General features: G+C 34.2%; 1 protein-coding gene across 1 annotated transcript in view; it reads left to right on the forward strand.

Moving 5' to 3' along the window:
• The window catches only part of N6AMT1 (N-6 adenine-specific DNA methyltransferase 1), a 348,457-nt gene that overhangs the window by 314,539 nt on the left and 16,342 nt on the right, over positions 1 to 17,576 (forward strand). The window lies entirely within an intron of this gene.

Below are 17,576 nucleotides of genomic sequence, written 5' to 3' on the forward strand. Positions count from 1 at the left end.
TCTCTTTATGTAACATTACAGAAATAAAAACAGAGGCAACCACCTCTGAGGCAGTATGGAGTGAGATAGACTGGAAAAAGGAAGGAAGGAAACTCCTAGGTTGATGGAAATGTCTGTGTCTTCATTGGGTGGTAGTTATGTAAGGATACACATTTGTCAAAATTTATTGAACTGTATACTAAAGAACCATGCATTTCATTGGATGTAAATAATACCTCAATTAAAAAGATAAAAAAAATTCACAGTGATGATGATGGTTAATTTTACATATCAACTTGACTAGGCCACAGGATGCCCAGATAGCTGGTTAAGCCGTGTTTCTGGGTGTATCCATGAAAGTCTTTTTGAAACTGAGTAGTATTTGAATTGGTGGACTAGGTAAAAGCACAGTAAAACAGAGCCATCTGCCTTACTCAGTCCACCACTGGCATCATCCAACTGGTCAAGGGCCTAAATGGAACAAAGGGGAGGAGGAAGGTTAAATTCACTCTCTGCCTGACTGCTTGAACTGGGCCATTGGTCTTCTCTTGCTCTCTGCTCAACTCTCAGACCTTCAGTTTACACCACTGGCTTTTGTGGGTCTCCAGCTTGTGGAATGCAGATCATGGTGCTTCTCTGCCTTCATAATCATGTGAGCCCATACCTCATAATACCTTATAATAAATCTCATTATATCTTTTGATATCTATTTTGTATGCTGGCTTCACCTAATCTTATCCAGGTTCCTAAGCTCAGTGCTCTATGACTATGCGGATAAAAATATATATGTAAAAGTGCTTGATAGAAGCCCAGGTGTTAAGTACTCAGTAAATATCAGTTATTTTCTCTTTCTCTTTGTGTCCTGAATGGTGACTAGTTAACTAGCTTGAAGAATTTGTCCGGATCAAATAACACAGGGTTGATATCAGCCACATAGAATCAACCCAATGGTAACTAAAAAGAGTGAGTCTTAGAAGAAAGTTTAAGTATTTTTAAGGAGCTTTGTGCTTAAAACTTATGTTGTATCATTTTCAAATATTTTTTTCTGGTTAATTACTGTATTTTAAATCAATTAAAATCTTTTAAAAGATCTACTCAAAAGCATTTCTTCTATAACAACTACTTTAAGCAACATTTTTTCCCCTTAGGATATTCTTCCCAAGAATAAATCTCTGCCCTGTATTCTGTAGAAGACATTTTAAGTATAGTTTTAGTAATTTAAAATATTCACAGCTTGTCAAGGAATGCTGAGCTAGGCATATCAGTTTATTAAGATAACTGAAGTGAAATAAAAATGAAAAAAAACATGGTTTTGTAACATTGAATCCATATTAATGTGATCATGAAATGACGATCATATTATTTGCAGCTTAAACACTCAATTCAAATATTTCTAATATCTGTAGTGAGATTTTCCAAGAGATATAAAAGAGAAATCTTGTTTTACAAAGATTCCAATAGCATGAATATTTCTTTAATAGAGTTGACAATGTCCTTCATTTTGGTAAATTTAAAACTTACAAAATAACCACTCTACCAAATGAGGAACAAGAGACATCCTATTTCAGTTTTAAATATTACACCACTTCTCCTGCAATAAGTAGTCAAAAGTTGAAGAGAGACTATGTTTTCCTTTTTTATTTAACAGTTTTATAAATGTTATCTGATTTTTGATGAAAAATTAGTAAATTCAAAAATTATGTTTCTGCACACACTTCTGTTTTAAAACCTGTATATTCAATATTTCTTACGATCTTCAGACTCAAGTAAAATGATATAGTAAGGAAAGAAACACAGCATATACAAAAACAAGAGCCCAGGGTCAAATATGAGGATGAGAACATAAACCTCTTGGAAGTTAAAAAGGAATCGAGGTGAGCTTTGAGCTTCAACAGTGCATAAAATAAATGGTCCTATTAACTGAATTTCAAGAGACTGGGACACTCCAACTGACTGTTGATTTATAGCTATTTAAGTTTACTCTCTGTCACCATTCTGAGCTTACTATTTTTCTTTGATTTTCAGTGGGAGTTTTTCTAGATATATAATTGTATCATTGATAATTGCAATGGTGCTTCCTTCTCTTTAATATTTTTATATCTCATTTAGTTTTTAATGCTACATTTCATTGGCTAGCATTTGTAGGAAAATGTTAAATAATAATAAAAATTATAGGCATCTTTGTCTTTTGCTGTCTTTAATAAGATTAATGTTTTAATCTCACCATTAGGCATGACTTTATTTTATTTATATATGTATGCATATTTATTTTCATATTATATATACTTTTTTATCCTGAGTTTAAAAAATATAACTAAGAATGGAAGCTAAATTTTACAAATTAAGTTTTCAGTACCTGCTAGGAGCATATAATTTTCTTCTTTTGATTTACAACTGTGACAAATTATAAGTTTTACTACAAGATTCTATTTACAGATATTTTACTCAGGATTTAAAAACCCATAGTCAGTTTTTGTATTAGTAATAGATTTTACATAAAGAATTTATTTTCTTTCTGTAAGATAAAAAATAGCTTAAATAACACAAGACTTATATATCAGCATTTGAAGAAATTCACCTCTGAAACTACCTGTCGCCTTTGTAAGGTAGTCTTCGATAAGATTTTCAGTTTACTCTATAATTATATAATTTTCAATGAATTTATTAACTTATTTAATAGTGATATTGAACTTGTATTAGCTTGTTTTCACAAAATGTTTAAGATAGGTAGTGTAAACATTAAGAATTCAATCTTATATTTTATAATAATGCCACAATTTAATTTTATTAATAAAAAGCTATTGTTTTATTATATTCCACATTCATATTGAGTGGATTAAAATCCTGGGTGCAACATAAAGTCAAAAAACTGGATAATGTAGCATGTTGAAAACATATTTCTGTCCAAAACTTGGGCCATGAGTCCCTTTGAAAACTGTTACTGTGTTTTACACACACACACACACACACACACACACACACACACACACACACACACACACTCTTAATCATCTGCCCTTATACAGTGTCCTGGCATATAGTTGTTGTTCAATAAATGTTTGCTACTTTGTAAAAACATATGAATGAATCAGCTGATATAAATGCAGATTTTATTTTATTTTATTTTATTTTATTTTATTTTATATTTTTTTCCCACAGTGGAAGATCATTGTACAGGGACTCTTGCTGGCGCTGTCTCAGTCCTGGGAGTTACAGAGAGTGACCAGGACAAGTATCCCTGTACTCCTTTCTCTTAGAAGCTGCAAAACACGTCACAGTGGGAGCAGGTGCTGAACTTTCTGATTTTTCCTGCACAGCTTAATCATCTTTAGGGAGAAAAATAAAATTGTCTCGTTAAGAGTAAAAGAAACAAAGGGAAGGTTAAAAGAAGCAGTAAAATGTTAAGTTTTTGTCCTTGGGAGGAAAATATGTTATTAAATGTAGGCTTAATAAAAACGTCATCGGATAGGTGAATAGCAATATCTTTTTTAGACTCTTAATTATCATAATAAAAAGTACCCTTATGTTTATGTAACAACAGAAAGTCGTGTTTATGTAACAACAATAAACATTAATAGCTAGTTGGTTCTCTTTTCTCTCTCATTAAATAGGCATGTGCAATAAATGAGATAAAAAATGAGAAGCAACTAGCTATTTAATCCCCAGTTTGCACATAGATGAACTGAGGCTCAGAGAGAATGTATTAGTAAGCTGTACATGCTTTACCCGGAAGCTGGGTTTTCAATTCACTCTTGGCTGGCTTCAATGCTATGCTTTTAGATATAGTATAAAACGTACTTTGATTATTTTCTTTAAGTTATAAAAATGTGTTTAAACCTTTTCTTTGGGTCTCCTCGAAATCACCCCAGTAACCTTCCCCAAATTTCATGGCTTCCTCAAAAATCAACTGAACATACTCAGTTTCAGGAAGACAGCTCTAATTTTTCCAGTCTCTTCAGCTTGTAAATTCTATATGCTTTAGTTGCCTACTTCCATGACCATCCAGAACCAAATTTTGTTTGTATGACAAAAAGAACACTGGGTTTTTTTTTTTTTTTTTTTTTTTTTTGACTAATCAATCACCAATAACATTCTGGTTACTTTTTGCAACTAATTTTTATTTAAGGAAATAAATAAACACATTGATAGTTAATATGAAAAAATCAAATTGAAAACTATCAGTATGTCCCAAATAATGATCACATGTTAGATATTTCAGTTTTTTGATAACACTTTCGTCAATCTATGTTGATGTGATCTCCTTTTGCACATTTTTGGAGGAATAAATCACCTTTTCCAACCTGATTAGTTTCAGTTTTAGAATAGTAATTATTTATCTTGTTGCTTACAGCCATTTGTCTTCCCTTCTACAAAATATTCGTAGACATTTTAAGCTAGTAATCTTCTTAAGAATTGAGAGCATAAGAGGTCACACTGAGCCTGACATCAAAACATATCCAAGTGTTCCGGCCCATACAACAGGGCTCCAAAGAATTTAGTGAATACACAGCACAAATAAACGTCACTGCCAAAGGCAGGTCTTGCAACATTTTAGGGTGGGTTGCATATTTTTTCCTGGAGTGATTTCTACTCATATGAAAGGGAGCAACTTTTCAATTCTTCTAAACTAAAATTTTATTTCCTGTAGAAATGGACTTATTTATCTAACCCCAAATGCATATATTTTGGAGTATAAGACATTGAAATATACAAGGGCTATTATAGATCAAAGCAAGGGAAAGTGACTGAATAAGACACAATAATAAAATAGAATAATTAATAATTTGTAATAATCATATAATACTGTATATCTGTATTATAGTTATAAAATAGAAAATTAAAAATTGTACCATATAGTATATATTATATTATGTATTATAGTAATATAAATAATAATAAATATAATAATGGAAATACTAACAGAAACAGAGCAAGGTAGGAGAGTTTGGTGGCTCATATAGTAATTGAACTCACAAGAGTCCCTCGTACGGTGAAATGGCAATAAGGTGGAAATGTCATACTTGTATTGTACTTTTCATGTTCTGTTTTGCTGACTCTGATGATACTAATTTAGTCACTGTCTTCTAAAAATACAAAAGAACACATACAAAAAAGTAAAAATGACTAATATTGCATTACATTAAATCCCACAAAATTACGCAAAGAAAGAAATGAAACTATATCCTCTATAACTTTCCAGTTTTACCTACTGAAATAACCATTTTTTGTTTGTTTGTTTGTAATTTCTGATAATACCTCTTGTAGTGGCTGCAGCCTCATCATCTGAAGCTCTGGCTTTTCCACGATCTGTAAATTTATTAAGAAGTACAACTTAAGCCATAAATGGGGGCGCAGAGACAGTGCTCTACCTAACTATTCAAGTCATTGTTCCTCTGTCACGTGTGTGGGGGTTCTACACATACTTACCTACTTTCAACTGCTTGGCATTTGGGTTCCCTATATCTGGACCAATTCCTTCTTTTTCTTTCTTGACGCATAAAACAGGTGCCAAAACTCAGCCTATTGATCATTTCTGCTTGAGAAATCTTCCAGTTCTTTTCTCTGTCTATTGACTTCAGTGTGAGGAATAGTCTCCCGAAACACCTGCTTCTTTGCTGCCTTCAGTAAAAGCACACCGATTCTCTTTGTTCAAGGATTTTCTTGCAGTTTACTATGGGGCATGCTGAATTTTCAACCTAAATAAGAGAGAGGGTCTCTGAAAGAAAATTATATTTCTTAAAAATTGAGGTTTGCAATGAGAATATGTGTGCCATGGTAAACTATATGTATATGTAGAGAGGTAAAGAAAGAGTACTTTAAAGGAAAAATAGGGAGGATTACATAACTGTTTTGGGACAATTATCCATCCATGGCCACAAGGATCAATAGGAGTGACTCTACACTTTGGGAGGCCGAGGCGGGCAGATCACGAGGTCAGTATTTCAAGACCAGCCTGGCCAACATGGTGAAACCCCATCTCTACTAAAAATACAAAAATTAGTGGGGCATGGTGGTGCAGGCCTGTAATCCCAGCAACTTGGGAAGCTGAGGCAGGAGAATTGCTTGAACTGGGACTCGGGAAGCAGAGGTTGCACTGAGCTGAGATCGCACCACTGCACTCCAGCCTGGGCTACAGAGTGAGACTCCGTCTCAAAAAGAGTGGCTGCAGTCCAAGGTCGGACAAGCAGTTGCTGGGCAGATGTCCTTATAGAAGTATTTGTGTGTGTGTGTGTAGGTTTGTGATAGCCTTTTTGCTAGGTTGTAATTTTTGCAGACTCTTTGTGCTAATTCTTATCACTCATTTATGCATGAGAAATCTCCTTTCATGGCATTCCCCAGCTCTAGTGTGTGTGTTTGTGTGTGTGTGTGCGTGTGTGTGTGTATGTATCATAGGTGACTCTATTTTGATCCTGACAACTTTAATATTTCCTCTTTTGATCAAAATTTTTCCCCAAAAGCATCTCTAGCAAATCATCCTGTAGTTAGGTTTTAATTGTTCTTCAGTGCTGGGTTGAATCTGTCTCTGGTTGCTGGTCTGGTTCCATGCTGAAGAGAGTGAATGACAGCTAGAAGCAGTGTTGAAACCCTTTTAACCACCTTTGAGCAATAAGGGAGATTTGAAGGGAGTGGCTTTCAGACTAAGTCTACTTGGAGTTCATTGTTAAGTTCAATTTTGTTGCTCTCATCTCAAAGTGCTGTACCAGCATTATTCTGTTAAGAGTTGTACTTCAGCAAAAATTTAACAAGTAATAGATATAATGTTTAAAAAGGGAAGATACAAAGTAAAATTAATAGTAGTATTACAATCTTGGTTTGCAGATTGGTTTTGAGCCAAGTATTTAGGCTTACAGGCAACCAATTGAATAAATCCATTGAACATTATCCTGCCAAGTGAAAAAGATAGGCATTAAGAGAGGAAAGAGTCTCATTATGATATGGAATCTTATTTTGACATCTTGGGAAAAGCTGTCTAGATTGTGAAGCTGTCAAGTTCTTGTACTGGTTTGCAGTTTGAATGTCTCTGGTTATGTCATTAAGCAGTTTGGTGAACGTTTTGTATGAGCCATACATAAAGCATAAGACTTGTCTCTTAAAATTTATCTAGCTTCAGCTAATAGGGCTTCAAAAACAGAGAAGCTTTCATTTTTAGTATTTTTATGAAATAAAGTTGGAAAGAGGAACCTAGAATAATTAAGGATTTGGTGTAGCCTACAGGCAGATAAAAAGAAATTGAAAATGATGCATAGGGCTACAGTCTAATAATAGGTATATTATAGTCTTTTAGGAACATAACTTTTTCTCTCTACATTGATCACATAGGAATCTCAGATTTAAAAACCTCAAGAGGTTTTTAAGAGGCCTCTAGAGGCTAGAAAGCCAAAGCAAAACAGACTTTAGAGTCTAGCCAGAGTCTTAAGGTTTCTGGGCATGCCAGGAATTGACAATTTTTATTCATTCACTGTAGGGTTATGAATTCTTGAAGTTAGACATTCAATGTTCATTCTCAGATATAACATTTTAATCAAAACCTTGGTAGTATTAACCAATGTTTCCAATTGTATCTTGTTATAAAGAATGCAGATTCTTATTAAACTTATGAAAATAATGATTTTGTCCCCCCCCAAAAAAATAATACTCATGGATAACTTTTGAATTTTGGAAGAATCAAGTAAGGAGAAAAAGTAAATGTTTCCAGCTTTGTTCATAAAAATGTGCTTTGCCAAACTGATGTAAACAATAGATAGTTTAAGAGAGAAAATTTCCCTAAATGTGAAAAACAGAACACTGAAGAACCAAGAATGTTTGAAATAAAAGTTATAAAAATATTATCTTCAGATGTTATTTCACATCATATAATTAATTTTTAAATTTTGTTTGATCTTAATTTTCAGTTGCAGGAACCCATCAATTTCTTTCTTAGAGTTCTGGAAAATTTTTATTAAGTTCCTTTATCTTAGAGTTATTAGAAACTTATATTTAAGTGTGCTTGTTAGAGTTTTCTCCATCAATCTGAGTGCAAATACTTTTACTGAAAAAGAAAAACAATAACTGTGGGTGACAGGGACTTAAAATAGCAGTGGTTAAAAATCTAATGGAAGTTTAATTAGCAATTGACAGGGGACTTTGGTTATTTTTTATGGATACAACATAATAACCAGAATTATTTCTGATGTCATATCAGATTTTTAAGAATTTCATACAATTTTGGAACATGTATATCAGTAACATACCCATAAATGTAACTGAAAGAAGATCTAGTATTATATCATTTGACAATACATACTTCTCATATAATTTACCAAATAATATGAATCATTTATTATCTACACAAATGAATACATACATCCTTTGAAGATCTTCAAGGGACCAACAAGAAAGTCTCAAAGCTAACTTTAGGTTAAAAAGACTTAATTTTGAATTTTGATATTGGGGAAGTCTATGAAAGATGTACTTTCAAGCACTATTAAGTGCTTAAAACACTTGATCAAAACAAGATCATAAGTCGTGGTGAAACAATACTCATTTAATCAGAGTTGTAATTTAAAAAAACTTCACAAGCAATAAAGAAAGTTAAGTAGATGTAAAAAAACCTTAACTTTTTTAAAGCTCACTTTTCCTAAGTAATCAAAAATCTAATAAAAACAACAAAGAAAATCATTTGGATAAAACACAAAATCTTTGTTTTTTTAATTCAATTGTTGTTTTATTGTTTTTCTCTTTTTTAAAACTTTTATTTTAGATTCAGAGGGTCCATGTGCAGGTTTTTTTCTGGGAATATTGTGAGATGATGGGGCTTGGGTTATGAATGATCGCATCATCCAGGTAGTGAGCATGATACCCAATAGTTAGTTAACTTTTGTGAGCATCCATCCTCTCCCCCTCTAGTATTGCCCAGTTCTATTGTTGTCATCTTTATGTCCATGAGTACCCAATGATTAGCTCCCACTTATAAGTGAGAACATGCGTCATTTGGTTTTCTGTTCCTGCATAATTTGCTTAGGATAATGGCCTTCACCTGCATCCATGTTGCAGCAAAGAAAATGATTTATTCTTTTTATGGCTGCACAGGAGTCCATGGTATATATGTACCATATTTTCTTTATCCAACCCACTGTTGAGGTATACTTGGGTTAATTACATGTCTTTACTATTGTGAATAGTGCTGAAATAAATGTGTGAGTTCCTGTGTCTTTTTGGTAGAATGATTTCTTTTCTTCTGGATATATACCTGTTAATGGGGTTGCTGGTTCCAGTGGTAGTTCTGTTTTAAGTTCTTTGAGGAATCTCCAGACTGGTTTCCACAGTGGCTGGAAGAAACAGTATACAAGCATTTCCTTCTCTCTGTAGCTTCACCAGCATCTGTTTTTTTTATTTTTTATTTTTTTAATAATAACCATTCTGATTGGTGTGAGATGGTATTTCATTATGGTTTTGATTTGTACTTCTCTGATGATTAGTGATGTGGAGCATTTTTTTTCATATGCTTGTTGGCCACATGTATGTCTTCCTTTGAGAAGTGTCTGTTTATATCTTTTGTCCATTTAATGGGGTTATTTGTTTTTTCCTTGTTCAATTGTTTAAGTTCCTTACAGATTCTGGATATTAGATATTTATTGAATGCATAGTTTGCAAATATATTTTCCTATTCTGTATGTTGTCTGATAGTTTGTTTTGCTGTGCAGAAGCTCCTAAGCTTAATCCACTTGTCAATTTTTATTTTTGTTGCAACTGCTTTTGAAGTTTTCTTCATGAAGTCTTACCAGGGCTGATGACCAGAATGGTATTTTGTAGGTTTTCTACTCAGGATTTTATTGTTTTAGGTTTTACATTTAAGTCTTTAATGCATCTTGAGTTGATTTTTATATATGGTGAAATGTAGTTGTTCAATTTTAATATTCTGCATATGGGTAGCCAGTTATCCCAGCACCATTTGAACAGGGAGTCTTTCCCCATTGCTTGTTATTGTCAGCTCTGTTGAAGATCAGATAGTTGTAGGGTTGTGGCTTTATTTCTGGGTTCTCTAACCTGTTCTGTTGGTTATGTGTCTGTTTTAGTACCAGTACCATACTGTTTTACCTATTACAGTCTTGTACTATAGTTTGAATTTGGGTAGTGTGATGTCTCCAACTCTGTTCTTTTCTCTTAGGATTGCTTTGACTGTTTGGTCTCTTGTTTTGGTTTCAAGTAAATTTTAGAATTTTTTTCTAATTCTTTGAAAAATGTCATTATGAGTTTGATAGGAATATCATTGAAATTTGCTTTGGGCAGTATGGTTATTTTAACATTATTGATTCTTTCTATCCATAAGCATGAAATGTTTTTCCATTTGTTTGTACCATCTCTGATTTCCTTGAGTAGTGTTTTGTATTTTTCATTGCTGAGATCTTTCACCTCCTTGATTAGCCATATTCCTAGGCATTTTAATCTTTTTGTGGCTGTTGTGAATGGGATTGTGTTCTTGATTTGACTCTCATCTTTGACAGTATTGCTGTATAGAAATGGTACTGATTTTGTACATTGATTTTGTATCCTAAAACTTTGCTGAAGTTGCTTATCAAATGTTGGAGACTTTGGGTTTTCTGGGCATAGAATTATATCACCTATGAAGAGAGATAGTTTGAATTTATCTTCCTATTTTCATGCTTTTTATTTCTTTCTCTTGCCTCACTTTTCTGGCTAGAACTTCCAGTATTATGTTGAATAGGAGCAGTGACAGCAGACATCCTTATCTTGTCCCAGTTCTCAAGGGGAACCTTTCCATCTTTTGCCTGTTCAATATGATGTTGGCTGTGAATTTGTCATAGATAGCTTTTATTATTTTGAGGTATGTACCTTCAATGCCTAGTTTGTTTAGAATTTTCAACATGAAGGGATGTTAAGTTTATTAAAAGTCTATTCTGTATCTATTTCAGATGATCATATGTTTTTTGTTTTCAGTTGTGTTTATGTAATGAATAACATGTATTGATTTGCACATGTTGAACCAACCTTGCACCCCAGGAATAAGGCCTACTTAATGTTGGTGGATTAGCTTTTTGATGTGCAGTTGGATTTGGTTTGCTAGTATTTTGTTGAGGATTTGTGCATTTATGTTCATAAGGGATATTGGCCTGAATTTTTTTTGTGTGTGGTGTCTGCTAGGTTTTGGTATCAAAATGATTCTGGCCTCACAGAAGGAGTTAGAGAGGAGTCTCTCCCTTTCAATATTTTATAATTTCAATAGGACTGGTACCAGTTCTTCTGTATACATCTGGTAGAATTTGGCTGTGAATCGTTCTGGTCCGGGTTTTTTTTTTTTTTTTGGTTGTTGTTGTTGTTTTTGTGGTTGGTAGGCTGTTTATTACTGATTCAATTTCAGAATTTGTTATTGGTCTGTTCAGGTATTCAATTTCTTCCTGGTTTAATCTTAAGAGGTTGTATGTTTCCAGGAATTTATCTGTTTCTTCCAGGTTTTCTAGTTTGTATGCATAAAAGTGTTCCTAATGGTCTCTGAGGGTGTTTTTTTTTTATTTGTTGTTGTTTTTGGGGGGAGATCAATGGTAATGCCCCTTTTGTCATTTCTGATTATGTTTATTTGGATCTTCTCCCTTTTTTTTTCTTTATTACTCTAGTTATAAGTCTATAAATATTATTTATTCTTTAAAAATTAACTTTTGATCTCATTAACTTTATTCTTTAAAAATTAACTTTTGATCTCATTCTGATCTTTGAAATATCATGTTTTTTCTCATCTTCATTTGTCTGATTTTGATTATATCTTTTATTCTGCTAGCTTTGGAATTGGTTTGTTCTTTTTATTCTGTTTCCTCTAGGTGTCATGTTAGGTTGTTAATTTAAGATCTTTTCAACTTTTTGATGTAGGCATTTAGCACTCTAAACTGTCCTCTTATCATTACTTTAGCAGTGTCTCAGAGATTCTGGTATGTTGTATCTTGTTTTCATTAGTTTCATTAGTTCTTGATTTCTGTCATAATTTCACTATTTACCCAAAAGTCAGTCAGGAGTAGATTGTTTAATTTCCATATAACTGCATGGTTCTGAGAGATCTTTTTGTTATTTGTTTCTATTTTTATTGTCCTGTGGTTCAAGAGTGTGGTTGGTATGATTTTGAAAGTGTTTTTACTTTTTTGAGAATTGCTTTATGGCCGAGCATATGGTCAATTTTAGAGTATGTGTCATTTGTGCATGAGAAGAATATATATTCTGTTTTTGTTGAGTGGAGTGTTTTGTAGATGTCTTTAGGTACATTTGGTCCAGTGTCAAGTTTAGGTCCTGAATATCTGTTAGTATTCTGTCTTGGTGATCTGTCTAAAATTGTAGTGGGGTGTTGAAATCTCCCAGTATTATTGTGTGGTTATTAGGGTCTTTTAATAAGTCTCTAAGAATTTGTTTTATGAATCTAGGTGCTCCAGTGTTGGGTGCATATATATTTAGGATAGCTTAGTCTTGTTGAATTTAACCCTTATCATTATGTAATGTCCTTCTTTGTTCTTTTTTACTGTTGTTAGTTTAAATTCTCCTTTATCCAATATAAAAATAGCATCCCCTGCTCTTTTTTGTTTGCATGTAGATCTTTCTGCAACTCTTTACTTTGAGCCTATTATGTCATTACATGTGAAGTGGGTCTCTTGAAGACAGCAGATGAATGCCTTTTTTTTTTAATCCCACTGGCAACCTTTTTTTTTTTTTTAAAATAAGTATTTTATTTTTATTTTTTAAGTTCTAGGGTACATGTGCAGGATGTGCATGTTTGTTACATAGAAAAACATGTGCCATGGTGGTTTGCTGCAACTATCAACCCATCACCTACCTATTAATCCCAGAATGCGTTAACTCTTTTCCCTAATGCTTTCCCCCCACCGCCCTCCTCTGACAGTCCCAGTAAGTGGTGTTCCCCTCCCTGTGTCCATGTGTTCTCATTGTTTAGCTTCCATTTATAAGTGAGAACATGTGGTGTTTGGTTTTTGGTTCCTGCATTAGTTTGCTGAGGATAATGACTTCCAGCTTCATCTAGGTCCCTGCAAATGACATCATCTTGTTCCTTTTTATGGCTGCATATTATTCCATGATGTATGTGAACCACATTTTCTTTATCCAGTCTACCATTGATGGGCATTTGAGTTGGATTCCATGTCTTTGCTATTGTGAATAGTGCTGCAATGAACATATACATGCATGTGTCTTTATAATAGAATTATTTATATTATTTTGGGTATATACCCAGTAATGGGATTGCTGAGTCAGATGGTCTTTCCGGTTCTAAATCTTTGAGGAATTACTACAGTTTCTTCCACAATGATTGGACTAATTTTCAGTCCCACCAACAGTGTAAAGTGTTCCTATTTCTCCGAAAACTCGCCAGCATCTGTTGTTTCTTGACTTTCTAATAATTGCCATTCTGACTGGTGTGAGATGGTATCTCATTGTTGTTTTGATTTACATTTCCCTAACGATTGGTGACGTTGAGCTATTTTTCATATGTTTGTTGGCCACATGTATGTCTTTTTTTGAGAAATGTCTGTTCATATTCTTTACCCACTTTTTGATGGGATTGTTTGTTTTCTTGTAAATTTGATTAAGTTCCTTGTAGATTCTGGATGTTAGACCTTTGTCAGATGAGTAGATTGCAAAAATTTTCTCCTATTCTGTAGGTTGTCTGTTCACTCTGATGCTAGTTTCTTTTACTCTGCAGAAACTCTTTAATTAGATCCCACTTGCTTTTGTTGCAATTGCTTTTGGCACTTCCATTATAAAACCTTTTCCTGTGTCTATGTCCTGCATGGTATTGCCTGGATTTTTTATATGGTTTTTATAGTTTTGGGTTTTACATTTAAGCCTTTAATCCATCTTGAGTTAATTTTTTACAAGGTGTAAGGAAGGGATCCAGTTTCAATTTTCTGCATATGGCTAGACAGTTCTCCCAACACAATTTATTAAATAGGGAATCCTTTCCCCATTGCTTCTTTTCACTGGGTTTGTTGAAGATCAGATGGTTGTAGATATGTGGTGTTATTTCTTAGGTCAATGTTCTGTTCCATTGGTCTATGTGCCTGTTTTTGTACCAGTACCATGCTGTTTTGTTTACTGTGATTTTGTAGTATAGTTTGAAGTTAGGTAGTGTGATGCCTCCAGCTTTTTTTTTTTTTTTTTTTTTTTTCTTTGGATTGTCTTGGCTATGTGAGTTCTTTTTTGGTTCCATATAAATTTTAAATTTTTTTCTAATTCTATGAAAAATGTCAACGGTAGTTTAATGGAGATACCATTGAATCTATAAATTGCTTTGAGCAGCATGGCCATTTTCATGATATTGATTCTTCCTATCTAAGAGCATGGAATGTTTTTCCATCTGTTTGTGTCCGCTTTGATTTCCTTGAGTAGTGATTTGTAGTTCTCCTTGAAGTCCTTCACTTTCCATGTTAGTTGTATTCCTAAGTATTTTAATCTCTTTGTGGCAATTGTGAATGGAAGTTCGTTTATGATTTGGGTATCTGCTTGTCTGTTGTTGGTGTGTACGAATGCTTGTGATTTCTGCACATTGATTTAGTATCCTGGTACTTTGCTAAAGTTGCTTGTTAGCTTAAGAAGCTTTTGGGCTGAGATGATAGGGTTTTCTAGAGATGGAATTATGTCATCTGCAAACAAAGACAATTTGACTTCCTCTCTTCCTATTTGAATATCCTTTATTTCTTTCTCTTGCCTGATTGCCCTGGCCAGAACTTCCAACACTACATTGAATAAGAGTGATGAGAGAGGAAATCCTTGTCTTGTGCCAGTTTTCAAGGAAAATGCTTCCAGCTTTTGCCCATTTAGTATGATATTGGCTGTGGGCTTGTCATAAATGGCTCTTATTATTTTGAGGTATATTCCTTAGATACCTAGTTTGTTGAGAGTTTTTAACATGAAAGGATGTTGAATTTTATCAAAGGACTTTTCTGTGTCTATTGAGATAATCATGTGTTTTTTGTCTTCAGTTTTGTTATGTGATAAATTACATTGATTGATTCACATATGTTGAACCATCCTTGCATCCTAGGGATGAAGCCAACTTGATCGTGGTGGATAAACATTGTGATGTGCTGCTGGATTTGGTTTGCCAGTATTTTATTGAGGATTTTTGCACCAATGTCCATCAGGGATATTAGCCTGAAGTTTTCTATTTTTGTTGCATCTCTGCCAGGTTTTTGTATCAGGATGATGCTGGCCTCATAAAATGAGCTAAGGAGGAGTCCCTCCTTTTCAATTGTTTGGAATAGTTTCAGAAGAAATAGTACCAGCTCCTCTTTGTACCTCTGGTAGAATTCAGCTGTAAATCCATCTGGACCTGGGATTTTTTTTGGTTGGTAGGCTATTTGTTACTACTTCTATTTCAGAACTTGTTATTGGCCTATTCAGGGATTCAACTTCTTCCTGGTACAGTCTTGGGAGGGTGTATGTGTCCAGGAATTTATCCATTTTTTCTAGATTTTCCAGTTTATTTGCATAGAGGTGTTTATAGTGTCTTCTGATGGTTATTTGTATTTCTGTGGGGTCAGTGGTGATATCCCCCTTATTGTCTCTGATTGTGTTCATTTGAATCTTCTCTCTTTTCTTCTTTATTAGTTTTGCTAGCAGTCTCTTTTATTGATTTTTTTCAAAACACCAGTCCCTGGATTCATAGATTTTTTTGAAGGGTTTTCCTTGTATCTATCTCTGTCAGTTCCACTCTGATCTTGGTTATTGCTTGTATTCCGTTAACTCTGGAGTTTGTTTTCTCTTGGTTTTCTAGTTCTTTTAGTTGTGATGTTAGGGTGTTGATTTGAGATCTTTCTAGCTTTTTGAAGTGGGCATTTAGTGCTATAAATTTCCTGCTTAACACTGCTTTAGTTGCATCCCAGAGATTCTGACATGTTGTCTCTTTGTTCTCAAAGTTGATTTCAAATAACTTTTTGACTTCTGCCTTAATTTCATTATTTATCCAGCAGTCGTTCAGGAACAGGTTGTTCAATTTCCATGTAGTTGTGTGATTTTGAGTGGGCTTCTAAATCTTTAGTTCTAATTTAATTGCGCTGTGGCCTGAGAGACTGTTTGTTATGATTTCAGTTCTTTTGCATTTGCTGAGGAGTGTTTTACTTCTAATTATGTGATCAATTTTAAAGTATCATGTGGCACTGAAAAAAAATGTATATTCTGTTGTTTTGGGGTGAAGAGTTTTGTAGATATCTATCAGGTCCACTTGATCCAGAACTGAGTTTGAGTCTTAAATATCTGTTAATTTTCTGTCTCTAATACTGACAATAGGGTATTAAATTCTCCCACTATTATTGTGTGGGGGTCCAAGTCTCTTTGTAGGTCTCTAAGAACTTGCTTTATGGATCTGTGTGCTCCTGATTTGGGTGCATATGTATTTAGGATAGTTAGCTCTTCTTGTTGAATTGAACCCTTTCACATTTTGTAATGCTCTTCTTTGTCTTTTTTGACCTTTGTTGGTCTATTTTGTCAGAAACTAGCATTGCAACCCCTGCTTTTTTTCTGCTTTCCATTTGCTTGGTAAATTTTCCTTAATCTCTTTATTTTCTTCCCTTTATTTTGAGTCTATGTGTGTCTTTGCACATGAGATGTGTCTCTTGAATACAGCACACTAATGGGTCTTGTCTTTGTATTCAACTTGCCATTCTGTGTCTTTTAATTGGGGCATTTAGCCCATTTACATTTAAGGTTAATATTGTTATGTGTGAATTTGATCCTGTTATCATGATGCTGGCTGGTTAATTTTGCAGACTTGTTAATGCAGTTGTTTCGCAGTGTTATTGGTCTATACTTCAGTATGTTTTGTAGTGGCTAGTAATGTTTTTTTCTATCCATGTTTAGTGTTTACTTCAGGAGCTCTTGTAAGACAGGCCTGGTGCTGACAAAATCCCTCAGCATTTGCTTATCTGAAAAATACGTTACTTCTCTTTTGCTTATAAAACTTAGTTTAGTTGTATATGAAATTCTAGGTTTGAACTTCATTTTTTTTTTTTTTTTTTTTTTTTTTTTTTTGAGACGGAGTCTCGCTCTGTCGCCAAGGCTGGAGTGCAGTGGCCGGATCTCAGCTCACTGCAAGCTCTGCCTCCCGGGTTCCCGCCATTCTCCTGCCTCAGCCTCCGGGGTAGCTGGGACTACAGGCGCCTGCCACCTCGCCCGGCTAGTTTTTTGTCTTTTTTGGTAGAGACGGGGTTTCACCGTGTTAGCCAGGATGGTCTTGATCTCCTGACCTCGTGATCCGCCCGTCTCGGCCTCCCAAAGTGCTGGGATTTGAACTTCATTTTTTTAAGAATGTTGAATATTGGTCCCTAGTCTCTTCTGGCTTGTGGGGTTTCCACTGAGAGGTCTGCTGTGGTAGACCTTTTTGTGGAGTATCTTACTGGTGTTCTCTGGATTTCCTGAATTTGAATATTGACCTGTTTTGCTGGGTTGGGGAAGTTCTCCTGAATGATGTCCTGAAATGTGTTTTCCAACTTTTTTGCATTCTCCCCATCTCTTTCAGGTACTCCAGTTGGTCGTAGGTTCAGTCTTTTAGCATAGCCCCATAGTTCTTGGAGATTTTGTTCATAACTTTTCATTCTCTTTTCTCTAAT

This window comes from Macaca thibetana, chromosome 3 (genome assembly GCF_024542745.1).
Source record: "Macaca thibetana thibetana isolate TM-01 chromosome 3, ASM2454274v1, whole genome shotgun sequence".
Lineage (NCBI taxonomy): Eukaryota > Metazoa > Chordata > Mammalia > Primates > Cercopithecidae > Macaca > Macaca thibetana.